This window comes from Homarus americanus, unplaced genomic scaffold (assembly GCF_018991925.1).
Source record: "Homarus americanus isolate GMGI-L3 unplaced genomic scaffold, GMGI_Hamer_2.0 scaffold38567, whole genome shotgun sequence".
Taxonomy (NCBI): domain Eukaryota; kingdom Metazoa; phylum Arthropoda; class Malacostraca; order Decapoda; family Nephropidae; genus Homarus; species Homarus americanus.
In genome coordinates this window covers 9,333-23,521 of record NW_024714109.1, presented here as the reverse complement: position 1 = coordinate 23,521, position 14,189 = coordinate 9,333, and the positions used below count along the sequence as shown (strand labels likewise).

At 33.7% G+C, this 14,189-nt stretch overlaps 1 long non-coding RNA gene across 1 annotated transcript; it reads left to right on the top strand.

The window, feature by feature from the left end:
- The first annotated feature begins 4,331 nt into the window (after positions 1–4,331).
- LOC121875678 lies at positions 4,332–8,712 on the top strand. The gene is made up of 2 exons (XR_006090648.1): positions 4,332–4,406; positions 8,624–8,712. It is a non-coding gene; the product is annotated as an uncharacterized LOC121875678 (long non-coding RNA).
- The last annotated feature ends 5,477 nt before the right edge of the window (positions 8,713–14,189 follow it).

Here is a 14,189-nt window from a genome sequence, read left to right as displayed (position 1 = left end):
AAAATTATACCGTACAGTAAGTTCTTTCTGTTTAATATATAGGGGTCTTGAGGGTGGAGCCTCGTGGCTAGGAAGTTAGGTAAGGTTAGGTAGGTTACTTTGATGTGATTGGTGAGGTCTTTAAGAACGCCTCTGCTGCTTATTTCTTATCAACTAAGGTTAGGTTAAATTTAAAGAAATAACCAATTTTTAACACATTTGCCAAAAATACGAGTGTCCACTATAAAACACAGTGAAATTGTGGCATTTTTAAAAGTGTTTTCTATGAAAAATCTGCGGTAGGTTAGTCATCAATAATTACCCGGGAAAAATATAATATATTGTGTAACGAGCAATATAAAAAATATAGTTTTCATAAAATGAGGTGTAATAGAAATTGTGTGTTTCATAGAGTATATTACAGGCTTTATTGTCCATGTAATTAATCACATTTCATGGTATTCATCAACGTCAAATCATATATTTTTTATACATTTATCGGTTGTCTATACAAAAGTTTCGTTGTTCGTGACGTATTTGCGGTACTCGTCCATAACCTGGTGAGCGGTGAAGGCACAGAGCGGGTAGTTGATGGGGGGTGTCCCTCCTGACCGTGCCATGCTGCCTCGTCATAGTCCCCATAGATAGTGCCGTCACTCTCACCCGCGCCCCTGTAACACAAACATGTTAATCATTATTACAGTATTGCTTTAGCGTTGTCAAAACATATCTCAGTATGGGAAATGAGTTATATGGTACAGGAGAATAGAATGTAAAGATTATAATTGTTGAAGTCTGTAATTACTTTTTGTCTTTAGCAGGGCTGTGGAGTCGGAGTCGGAGTCGAGGAGTCGGAGGAAATTTCGGCTTGTGGAGTCGGAGTCGGAGTTTGTAAAATTGTCCAGACTCCGACTCCGACTGAAGCTATTTTGTTCCTAAGAACAAATATATGAACTCAGGCATATTCATTGCAGTGATTCCACTGATCCCACTAATTTTCTTAAATTATTAAAAGAATTTATTTCCATTTTATAAGCATTATTGTGAATTTATTGTAGCAGGCACAGTATAGCACTATAATTTTGGACGATAGTCTCTTCTTTACCATTTGAAATTTTGAATTATATCAAATTTTGTTTCGTTGAAAACTGCACAGAGGCTCTCAGCTACAAAACAATTAGCTACAACCTGTTTTTGGTGAGATTAAGGCAAATTTAATTTAATAACTTAATCATGTAAGGTTTATCCATTTTCCATAATAAGGTATTAATTTCTTTAATGTACATAAATATATAACTTTACTTTAAAAGGAATTGTAGGATCATCATTTAGATCCACATAAGATTATGAGCTTAAACAAAATTCATATGCTGAGATCGAACTTTTAGATATACATGTAAATGGTGTTTTCTAGTTAATATCTTGAATTCTTAATAAATTTATTTTTCTTTTGATTGATACTTTGAAAGTCAAGCCTATCATCTTTTTGTAGTTCTTAAATATCGTCCAGATCATTAATAAAGCTGTAGCAGTATAGCCACGGTGTTTTACTTTTTACCTATGCAGGTTACAACATACAAATTACAATTAGGATGGTAGAAATAGTTGTTACAAATAGGCCAAGGAGTCGGAAGCATAAAAATTTGAGGAGTCGGAGTCGAAGGTGTTATCTTCGACTCACAGCCCTAAAACGCGCCACCACGGAAAGTATGGAGGGTTTTTATCACTGATCATGGCACTAGAAAACTTCAAGGTATATATTGGCAGCACTGCTTATCCCATTCAAGTGTTCACTGATCATAACCCACTTACTTTTGTTGACAAGATGAAACATACCAACCAAAGACTTTTGAGGTGGGCTCTATCACTTCAGCCCTATAACTTGAACATTTCCCATATCCGCGGAAAAGAGAACGTGTTGGCTGATGCACTTTCTCAAGTCTGATTATTTAGTAACTATGTCTATATGCAAATTATTTTTTGTTTTATTGTCATTGAGTACCTTGTGTTTATATTATGAATTATTTTGCTTCATATTGATTTAAACCAATTGTGTTAGTTATTACTTTCACTGTGTAGCTGTATATCCATTTTCGCTTCCAGTTAGTTGGAAGCTCACTTTTTTGGGGGGAGGTGTCACGTGCCTGAGCGCTCGGCAACTCGCTGCATCTGTTCACGCTTCCATTTCACACAAGCTACTAATAATTTGTTAATTGTACTTATTATATTATTATTGTTCTTAGTTACTTAGGTTGATTGTATATTTATGTATGTAATTTATATGCATCATTGTCTTACTCTGTTAAGTCAACTCAAGAGTAATGTTAATTAATTATATGAAATATCTAGCAAATGTCTGGATCACGTGAGACGCGCTGCTCTGCGTGCCCATGCTCCTCAGTAGCGAAAAATCCGTGGTATAGGTTAGACGTGTCTATTCGTTCTCTAGCCTTGACCTTTGTCTAAGTGCTTTATCAAGTCTTCTGCAATGCCCTAGGGGTATCAGGTATTAGTGACACGTTTAGTTAGGCCTAGGAAGGGATCCTGGTGGTAAGGTATCTCCTGTTTGGTAGGGATAATCATTTTGTAGTGATTGTTGTATATATATATTTCGTATGTCTTGTGTAATATAGTAATGTTAAGTAATATTTGTTTGGTCTAACTCCTTACAGCATATTTTCGCCCTTCCGGCATCACTCTTATTTTATTATACATTTACTTATTCCCTTAAATTCATGTTTGCTAGTCATTACTCCCTTTAGAACATAAATTGAATTAATTAATTATCTTCCCTTTTGTGATTCACTTATTTCAACTGTTCTTACTTTTTCAAGTATTTAGTTGAGTAGGTTTTTGGTGAGGATAATTATTGCCGTGTTCCCTATTTGTACCTTTATTTGTTAATAACTTGGGGTAGGATTCTCTCCCCAAGTTTAAAGGGTAGTGGGATCGTGACACCCCAGATTTTCCAAAAAATTCTCTAGATTTTTCAGAAATTTCCCCAGATTTTTCAAAAATTTCCCCAGATTTTCCACATTTTTGGAAAAATTTGGGAAATTTTTTGGAAAATTTTGGAAAAATTTCGGAAATTTTTGGAAAAATTTCGGAAATTTTTGGAAAATTTTGGGAATTTTTTGGAAAATTTTGGAAAAATTCGGAAAATTAGGGAAAATTTTGGGATAATTTTTGGAAAATTTCGGAAAATTTTGGAAAATTTCGAAAATTTTTGGAAAACTTCTGTAAATTTTTGGAAAATTTTCTGAAAATTTGGGAAATTTTCTGAAAATTTGGGAAATTTTCGGAAAATTTGGGAGAAATTTTTGGAAAATTCTGGACAATTTTCTGAAAATTTCTGAAAATTTTTGGGAATTTTCTGAAAATTTTCTGAAAAATTTCGGAAAATTTGGGAAAATTATTGGAAAATTTGGGAAAATTTTCGGAAAATTTGGGAAAATTTTCGGAAAATTTGGGAAAATTTTTGGGAATTTTCTGAAATTTTTCGGAAAATTTGGGAAAATTTTGGAAAAATTTCTAAAATTTTGGAAAAATTTCTGAAAATTTTGGAAAATTTTTGGGAATTTTCTGAAAATTTTGGAAAATTTTCTGAAAATTTCTGAAAATTTTTGTAAAATTTTAGAAAATTTTTGGGAATTTTCTGAAAATCTATCGACTTTTCGGGAAAGTAGATAACCAACTTTCCCGGAAAGTAGATATTTCCCATTTTTTATGATACAAATTTCCCGTTTTCTATGATAATCTACTTCGCAAAATTAGGTAATATTTCCCCCAAAATTCGAAAATCTACTTCCACGAAAAGTCGATAATCTACTTTCCCGAAAAGTAGAAAATCTATCTACTCTTCGGGAAAGTAGATAACCAACTTTCCCTGAAAGTAGATATTTCCCATTTTTTATGATACAAATTTCTCGTTTTCTATGATAATCTACTTCGCAAAATTAGGTAATATTGCCCCCAAAATTCGAAAATCTACTTCCCCGAAAAGTCGATTATCTACTTTCACGAAAAGTAGAAAATCTATCTACTTTTCGTGAAAGTAGATAACCAACTTTCCCGGAAAGTAGATATTTCCCATTTTTTATGATACAAATTTCCCGTTTTCTATGATTATCTACTTCGCAAAATTAGGTAATATTTTCCCCAAAATTCGAAAATCTACTTCCCCGAAAAGTCGATAATCTACTTTCCCAAAAAGTAGAAAATCAATCTACTTTTCGGGAAAGTAGATAACCAACTTCCCCGGAAAGTAGATATTTCCCATTTGTTGATACAAATTTCCCGTTTTCTATGAATGCCTACAGCTGGGCTCTAGCCGCAAGACTCCGGCTAGTTGAGCGCCTCGGTGTACGTTATAAGCCGCTTGGACTGGGCGGCTGCTCTCACGTCCACAAGAAAAATTATACCGTACAGTAAGTTCTTTCTGTTTAATATATAGGGGTCTTGAGGGTGGAGCCTCGTGGCTAGGAAGTTAGGTTAGGTTATGTTACTTTGATGTGATTGGTGAGGTCTTTAAGAACGCTTCTGCTGCTTATTTTCTTATCAACTAAGGTTAGGTTAAATTTAAAGAAATAACCAATTTTTAACACATTTGCCAAAAATACGAGTGAAATTGTGGCATTTTTAAAAGTGTTTTCTATGAAAAATCTGCGGTAGGTTAGTCATCAATAATTACCCGGGAAAAATATAATATACTGTATTGTGTAACGAGCAATATAAAAAATATAGTTTTCATAAAATGAGGTGTAATAGAAATTGTGTGTTTCATATAGTATATTTCATAGCTTGGCCGTCCATGTATCAATCACATTTCTGCATTCATCAACGTCAAATCATATTATTTTTTAGTACATTTATCGCCGTCTATACAAAGTTTCGTTGTTCGTGATCTATTTGGCGTACTCGTCCACAACCTGGTGAGCGAAGGCACAGAGCGGGTGTTTACAAAGTCCCTCCTGACCGCAAGCCATGCTGCCTCAGCCATAAACCCCAGATAGTGCCGCCACTCACCAAGGCCCCTGTAACACAAACATGTTAATCATTATTATAGTATTGCTTTAGCGTTGTCAAAACATATCTCAGTATGGGAAATGAGTTATATGGTACAGGAGAATAGAATGTAAAGATTATAATTGTTGAAGTCTGCAATTACTTTTGTCTTTAGCAGGGCTGTGGAGTCGGAGTCGGAGCCGAGGAAAGTCGGAGGAAATTTCGAGTTAGGGGATGGAGTCGTTTCCATATCTTGACGATTATATTTTTTATTCTTGTTCCTAAGAACAAAATATATGAACCCAGGCATATTCATTGCAGCGATTCCACTTATCCACTCTTCTTAAATTATTAAAAGAATCATTTCCATTTTATAAGCATTATTATGAATTTTGCTGTAGCAGGCACTGGTATGTAATTATGGTACTGGACGATAGCCCTTTCTTGAATACCGAAATTTTGAATTGTATCAAATTTTGTTTCAGTTGAAAAACTGCACAGAGGCTCTCAGCTACAAAACAATTAGCTACAACCTGTTTTTGGTGAGATTAAGGCAAATTTAATTTAATAACTTAATCATGTAAGGTTTATCCATTTTCCTTAATAAGGTATTCGTTTCTTTAATGTACATAAATATATAACTTTACTTTAAAAGGAATTGTAGGATCATCATTTAGATCCACATCAGATTATGAGCTTAAACAAAATTCATATGCTGAGATCGAACTTTTAGATATACATGTAAATGGTGTTTTCTAGTTAATATCTTGAATTCTTAATAAATTTATTTTTCTTTTGATTGAAACTTTGAAAGTCAAGCCTATCATCTTTTTGTAGTTCTTAAATATCGTCCAAATCATTAATAAAAGCTGTAGCAGAGGAATGTGTTTACTTTTACCCATAGGTTACAATACAAACAAAATTAGGGATGGTAGCCAGTTGTTACAAAATAGGCCAAGGAGTCGGAGTCGGAGTCGGAGTTTGAAGCATAAAAATTTTATGAGTCGGAGTCGAAGGTTTTGTCTTCGACTCCACAGCCCCTGGAACTATGCCACCACAAAAAGGAGGCTTTATCACTGATCACGCACTAGAAAAACTTCAAAGTATATATTGGCAGCACTGCTTATCCCATTCAAGTGTTCACTGATCATAACCCACTTACTTTTGTTGACAAGATGAAACATACCAACCAAAGACTTTTGAGGTGGGCTCTATCACTTCAGCCCTATAACATGAACATTTCCCATATCCACGGAAAAGAGAACGTGTTGGCTGATGCACTTTCTCGAGTCTGATTATTTAGAAACTATGTCTATATGCAAATTATTTTTTGTTATATTGTCATTGAGTACCTTGTGTTTATATTATGAATTATTTTGCTTCATATTGATTTAAACCGATTGTGTTAGTTGTTACTTTCACTGTGTAGTTGTATATCCATTTTCTCTTCCAGTTAGTTGTAAGCTCACTTTTTTGGGGGAGGTGTCACGTGACTGTGGCGCTCGGGAACTCGCATAGCGTGAGGCATATGTTCACGCCTACATTTCATACAAGCTATTAACATATTAATTGTACTTATTATATTATTAATGTTCTTAGTTACTTAGGTTAATTATATATTTATGTATGTTATTAAAATGCATCATTGTGTTACTCTGTTAAGTTCAAATCAATAGTAGTATTAACACTATATAAAATATCTGAAGCAAATGTCTGATTCACGGAGACGCTAGCCTCGGCTGCATCTACGCCACCCTAGTAGTTTAAAAAACCCGTGGGTATATTAGACGCGTCCATTGTTCTCAAGCTTTGACCTTTGTCTTAGTGCTTTATCCAGCCTTCTGCAATGCCCTTGGGGTATCAGGTATTAGTGACACGTTTAGTTAGGCCTAGGAAGGGATCCTGGTGGTAAGGAATCTCCTGTTTGGGAGGAAATAACTATTTTGTAGGGATTGTTGTATGTATATATTTTGTATGTCTGTGTAATATAGTTATGTTAAGTAATATTCGTTTGGTCTAACTCCTTACGGTATATTTTCACCCTTCCGGCATCACTCTTATTTTAATATACAATTACTTATACCCTTAAATTCATGTTTGCTAGTCATTACTCCCTTTAGAACATAAATTGAATTAATTAATTATCTTCCCTTTTGTGAGATTCACTGCATTTCAACTGTTCTTACTTTTTCAAGTATTTAGTTGAGTAGGTTTCTGTGAGGATAATTATTGCCGTGTTCCCTATTTGTACCTTTATTTGTTAATAACTTGGGGTAGGATTCTCTCCCCAAGTTTAAAGGGTAGTGGGATCGTGACACCCCAGATTTTCCAAAAAATTCTCTAGATTTTTCAGAAATTTCCCCAGATTTTTCAAAAATTTCCCCAGATTTTCCACATTTTTGGAAAAATTTGGGAAATTTTTTGGAAAATTTTGGAAAAATTTCGGAAATTTTTGGAAAAATTTCGGAAATTTTTGGAAAATTTTGGGAATTTTTTGGAAAATTTTGGAAAAATTCGGAAAATTAGGGAAAATTTTGGGATAATTTTTGGAAAATTTCGGAAAATTTTGGAAAATTTCGAAAATTTTTGGAAAACTTCTGTAAATTTTTGGAAAATTTTCTGAAAATTTGGGAAATTTTCGGAAAATTTGGGAGAAATTTTTGGAAAATTCTGGATAATTTTCTGAAAATTTCTGAAAATTTTTGGGAATTTTCTGAAAATTTTCTGAAAAATTTCGGAAAATTTGGGAAAATTATTGGAAAATTTGGGAAAATTTTCGGAAAATTTGGGAAAATTTTCGGAAAATTTGGGAAAATTTTTGGGAATTTTCTGAAATTTTTCGGAAAATTTGGGAAAATTTTGGAAAAATTTCTAAAATTTTGGAAAAATTTCTGAAAATTTTGGAAAATTTTTGGGAATTTTCTGAAAATTTTGGAAAATTTTCTGAAAATTTCTGAAAATTTTTGGGAATTTTCTGAAAATCTATCGACTTTTCGGGAAAGTAGATAACCAACTTTCCCGGAAAGTAGATATTTCCCATTTTTTATGATACAAATTTCCCGTTTTCTATGATAATCTACTTCGCAAAATTCGGTAATATTTCCCCCAAAATTCGAAAATCTACTTCCCCGAAAAGTCGATAATCTACTTTCCTGAGAAGTAGAAAATCTGTCTACTTTTCGGGAAAGTAGATAACCAACTTTCCCGGAAAGTAGATATTTCCCATTTTTTATGATACAAATTTCCCGTTTTCTATGATAATCTACTTCGCAAAATTAGGTAATATTTCCCCCAAAATTCGAAAATCTACTTCCCCGAAAAGTCGATAATCTACTTTCCCGAAAAGTAGAAAATCTATCTACTTTTCGGGAAAGTAGATAACCAACTTTCCCGGAAAGTAGATATTTCCCGTTTTTTATGATACAAATTTCCTGTTTTCTATGATTATCTACTTCGTAAAATTAGGTAATATTTCCTCCAAAATTCGAAAATCTACTTCCCCAAAAAGTCGATAATCTACTTTCCCGAAAAGTAGAAAATCTATCTACTTTTCGGGAAAGTAGATAACCAACTTTCCCGGAAAGTAGATATTTCCCATTTGTTATGATACAAATTTCCCGTTTTCTATGAATGCCTACAGCTGGGCTCTAGCCGCAAGACTCCGGCTAGTCTAGCGCCTCGGTGTACGTTATAAGCCGCTTGGACTGGGCGGCTGCTCTCACGTCCACATGAAAAATTATACCGTACATTAAGTTCTTTCTGTTTAATATATAGGGGTCTTGAGGGTGGAGCCTCGTGGCTAGGAAGTTAGGTAAGGTTAGGTAGGTTACTTTGATGTGATTGGTGAGGTCTTTAAGAACGCTTCTGCTGCTTATTTTCTTATCAACTAAGGTTAGGTTAAATTTAAAGAAATAACCAATTTTTAACACATTTGCCAAAAATACGAGTGTCCACTATAAAACACAGTGAAATTGTGGCATTTTTAAAAGTGTTTTCTATGAAAAATCTGCGGTAGGTTAGTCATCAATAATTACACGGGAAAAATATAATATATTGTGTAACGAGCAATATAAAAAATATAGTTTTCATAAAATGAGGTGTAATAGGAAATTGTACTATATAGTATATTGGTAGCTTTATTGTCCATGTAATTAATCATTTCATGGTATTCATCAACGTCAAATCATATATTTTTATACATTTATCGGTTGTCTATACAAAGTTTCTGTTGTTCGTGGACGCATTTGGTGGTACTTCGTCCACAACCTGGTGAGCGGTGAAGGCACAGAGCGGTAGTTGATGGGTGTCCCTCCCGGACCGCAAGCCATGCTGCCTCGGCCATAGTCCCCATAGATAGTGCCGCCACTCCTCACCCGCGCCCCTGTAACAACACAAACATGTGTTAACATTATTTATAGTATTGCTTTAGGTGCTGTCAAAACATATCTCAGTATGGGAAATGAGTTATATGGTACAGGAGAATAGAATGTAAAGATTATAATTGTTGAAGTCTGCAATTACTTTTGTCTTTAGCAGGGCTGTGGAATCGGAGTCGGAGTCGAGGAGTCGGAGGAAATTTCGGCTTGTGGAGTCGGAGTCGGTAAAATTGTCCAGACTCCGACTCCGACTGAAGCTATTCTGTTCCTAAGAACAAATATATGAACTCAGGCATATTCATTGCAGTGATTCCACTGATCCCACTAATTTTCTTAAATTATTAATAGAATTTATTTCCATTTTATAAGCATTATTATGAATTTATTGTAGCAGGCACAGTATAGCACTATAATTTTGGACGATAGTCTCTTCTTTACCATTTGAAATTTTGAATTATATCAAATTTTGTTTCATTGAAAACTGCACAGAGGCTCTCAGCTACAAAACAATTAGCTACAACCTGTTTTTGGTGAGATTAAGGCAAATTTAATTTTATAACTTAATCATGTAAGGTTTATCCATTTTCCTTAATAAGGTATTCATTTCTTTAATGTACATAAATATATAACTTTAATTTAAAAGGAATTGTAGAATCATCATTTAGATCCACATCAGATTATGAGCTTAAACAAAATTCATATGCTGAGATCGAACTTTTAGATATACATGTAAATGGTGTTTTCTAGTTAATATCTTGAATTCTTAATAAATTTATTTTTCTTTTGATTGAAACTTTGAAAGTCAAGCCTATCATCTTTTTGTAGTTCTTAAATATCGTCCAGATCATTAATAAAGCTGTAGCAGTATAGCCACGGTGTTTTACTTTTTACCTATGCAGGTTACAACATACAAATTACAATTAGGATGGTAGAAATAGTTGTTACAAATAGGCCAAGGAGTCGGAGTCGTAGTCGGAAGCATAAAAATTTGAGGAGTCGGAGTCGGAGTCGAAGGTTTTGTCTTCGACTCCACAGCCCTGCATACATACATACATATAACACACACATCCATACATACATATAACACACACACACACACACACACATACATATAACACACACACACACACACATACATATAACACATATATATATATATATATATATATATATATATATATATATATATATATATATATATATATATATATATATATATATATATATATATATATATATATATATATATATATATAATCAACGACCTCACCAGCAAGGAATCGAACCCTCGACCTACTGGGTGTGACTCGGGAACGCTTACTGGTAAGCGTTCCCTAGTCACACCCACTAGGTCGAGGGTTCGATTCCTTGCTGGTGAGGTCGTTGATTATATGTTCAAAGTCCGCGTGTTATATGGACTAAAAATGAAGTATATATATATATATATATATATATATATATATATTGTCACGTGCCTGTGGCGCTTGAGATCTCGCATAGCTTGAGGCATCTGTTCACGCTTCCATTTCACACCAGCTACTATTAATTTGTTAATTGTACTTATTATATTATTATTGTTCTTAGCTACTTAGGTTAATTGTATATTTATGTATGTAATTTATATGCATCATTGTCTTACTCTGTTAAGTCAACTCAAGAGTAATATTAATTAATTATATAAAATATCCAGCAAATGTCTAGATCACGTGATATGAGACGCTCCTCCACGGCGTACCCACGCCACGCTCCCCAGTAGCGAAAAATCCGTGGCATATGTTAGACGTGTCTATTCGTTCTCTAGCCTTGACCTTTGTCTAAGTGCTTTATCAAGTCTTCTGCAATGCCCTAGGGGTATCAGGTATTAGTGACACATTTAGTTAGGCCTAGGAAGGGATCCTGGTGGTAAGGTATCTCCTGTTTGGTAGGGATAATCATTTTGTATTGATTGTTGTATATATATATTTCGTATGTCTTGTGTAATATAGTAATGTTAAGTAATAATTGTTTGGTCTAACTCCTTACAGTATATTTTCGCCCTTCCGGCATCACTCTTATTTTATTATACAATTACTTATTCCCTTAAATTCATGTTTGCTAGTCATTACTCCCTTTAAAACATAAATTGAATTAATTAATTATCTTCCCTTTTATGATTCACTTATTTCAACTGTTCTTACTTTTTCAAGTATTTAGTTGGAGTAGGTTTTTGGGTGAGGATAATTATTGCCGTGTTCCCTATTTGTACCTTTATTTGTTAATAACTTGGGGTAGGATTCTCTCCCCAAGTTTAAAGGGTAGTGGGATCGTGACACCCCAGATTTTCCAAAAAATTCCCTAGATTTTTCAGAAATTTCCCCAGATTTTTCAAAAATTTCCCCAGATTTTCCACATTTTTGGAAAAATTTGGGAAATTTTTTGGAAAATTTTGGAAAATTTTCGGAAATTTTTGGAAAAATTTCGGAAATTTTTGGAAAATTTTGGGAATTTTTTGGAAAATTTTGGAAAAATTCGGAAAATTAGGGAAAATTTTGGGATAATTTTTGGAAAATTTCGGAAAATTTTGGAAAATTTCGAAAATTTTTGGAAAATTTCTGTAAATTTTTGGAAAATTTTCTGAAAATTTGGGAAATTTTCTGAAAATTTGGGAAATTTTCGGAAAATTTGGGAGAAATTTTTGGAAAATTCTGGAAAATTTTCTGAAAATTTCTGAAAATTTTTGGGAATTTTCTGAAAATTTTCTGAAAAATTTCGGAAAATTTGGGAAAATTTTTGGAAAATTTGGGAAAATTTTCGGAAAATTTGGGAAAATTTTTGGGAATTTTCTGAAATTTTTCGGAAAAATTGGGAAAATTTTGGAAAAATTTCTAAAATTTTGGAAATATTTATGAAATTTTGGAAAATTTTTGGGAATTTTCTGAAAATTTTGGAAAATTTTCTGAAAATTTCTGAAAATTTTTGTAAAATTTTAGAAAATTTTTGGGAATTTTCTGAAAATCTATCGACTTTTCGGGAAAGTAGATAACCAACTTTCCCGGAAAGTAGATATTTCCCATTTTTTATGATACAAATTTCCCGTTTTCTATGATAATCTACTTCGCAAAATTAGGTAATATTTCCCCCAAAATTCGAAAATCTACTTCCACGAAAAGTCGATAATCTACTTTCCCGAGAAGTAGAAAATCTGTCTACTTTTCGGGAAGTAGATAACCAACTTTCCCGGAAAGTAGATATTTCCCATTTTTTATGATTCAAATTTCCCGTTTTCTATGATAATCTACTTCGCAAAATTAGGTAATATTTCCCCCAAAATTCGAAAATCTACTTTCCTGAAAAGTCGATAATCTACTTTCCCAAAAAGTAGAAAATCTGTCTACTTTTCGGGAAAGTAGATAACCAACTTTCCCGGAAAGTAGACATTTCCCATTTTTTATGATACAAATTTCCCGTTTTCTATGATTATCTACTTCGCAAAATTAGGTAATATTTCCCCCAAAAGTCGAAAATCTACTTCCCCAAAAAGTCGATAATCTACTTTCCCGAAAAGTAGAAAATCTATCTACTTTTCGGGAAAGTAGATAACCAACTTTCCCGGAAAGTAGATATTTCCCATTTTTTATGATACAAATTTCCCGTTTTCTATGAATGCCTACAGCTGGGCTCTAGCCGCAAGACTCCGGCTAGTCTAGCGCCTCGGTGTACGTTATAAGCCGCTTGGACTGGGTGGCTGCTCTCACGTCCACAAGAAAAATTATACCGTACAGTAAGTTTTTTCTGTTTAATATATAGGGTCTTGAGGGTGGAGCCTCGTGGCTAGGAAGTTAGGTAAGGTTAGGTAGGTTACTTTGATGTGATTGGTGAGGTCTTTAAGAACGCTTCTGCTGCTTATTTTCTTATCAACTAAGGTTAGGTTAAATTTAAAGAAATAACCACTTTTTAACACATTTGCCAAAAATACGAGTGTCCACTATAAAACACAGTGAAATTGTGGCATTTTTAAAAGTGTTTTCTATGAAAAATCTGCGGTAGGTTAGTCATCAATAATTACCCGGGAAAAATATAATATATTGTGTAACGAGCAATATAAAAAATATAGTTTTCATAAAATGAGGTGTAATAGAAATTGTGTGTTTCATATAGTATATTACAGGCTTTATTGTCCATGTAATTAATCACATTTCATGGTATTCATCAACGTCAAATCATATATTTTTTATACATTTATCGGTTGTCTATACAAAAGTTTCGTTGTTCGTGACGTATTTGCGGTACTCGTCCATAACCTGGTGAGCGGTGAAGGCACAGAGCTGGTAGTTGATGGGGCAGGGGTGTCCCTCCTGACCGTGCCATGCTGTCTCGTCATAGTCCCCATAGATAGTGCCGTCACTCTCACCCGCGCCCCTGTAACACAAACATGTTAATCATTATTATAGTATTGCTTTAGCGTTGTCAAAACATATCTCAGTATGGGAAATGAGTTATATGGCACAGGAGAATAGAATGTAAAGTTTACAATTGTTGAAGTCTGCAATTACTTTTTGTCTTTAGCAGGGCTGTGGAGTCGGAGTCGGAGGAAATTTCGGCTTGTGGAGTCAGAGTCGGTAAAATTGTCCAGACTCCGACTCCGACTGAAGCTATTCTGTTCCTAAGAACAAATATATGAACTCAGGCATATTCATTGCAGTGATTCCACTGATCCCACTAATTTTCTTAAATTATTAAAAGAATTTATTTCCATTTTATAAGCATTATTATGAATTTATTGTAGCAGGCACAGTATAGCACTATAATTTTGGACGATAGTCTCTTCTTTACCATTTGAAATTTTGAATT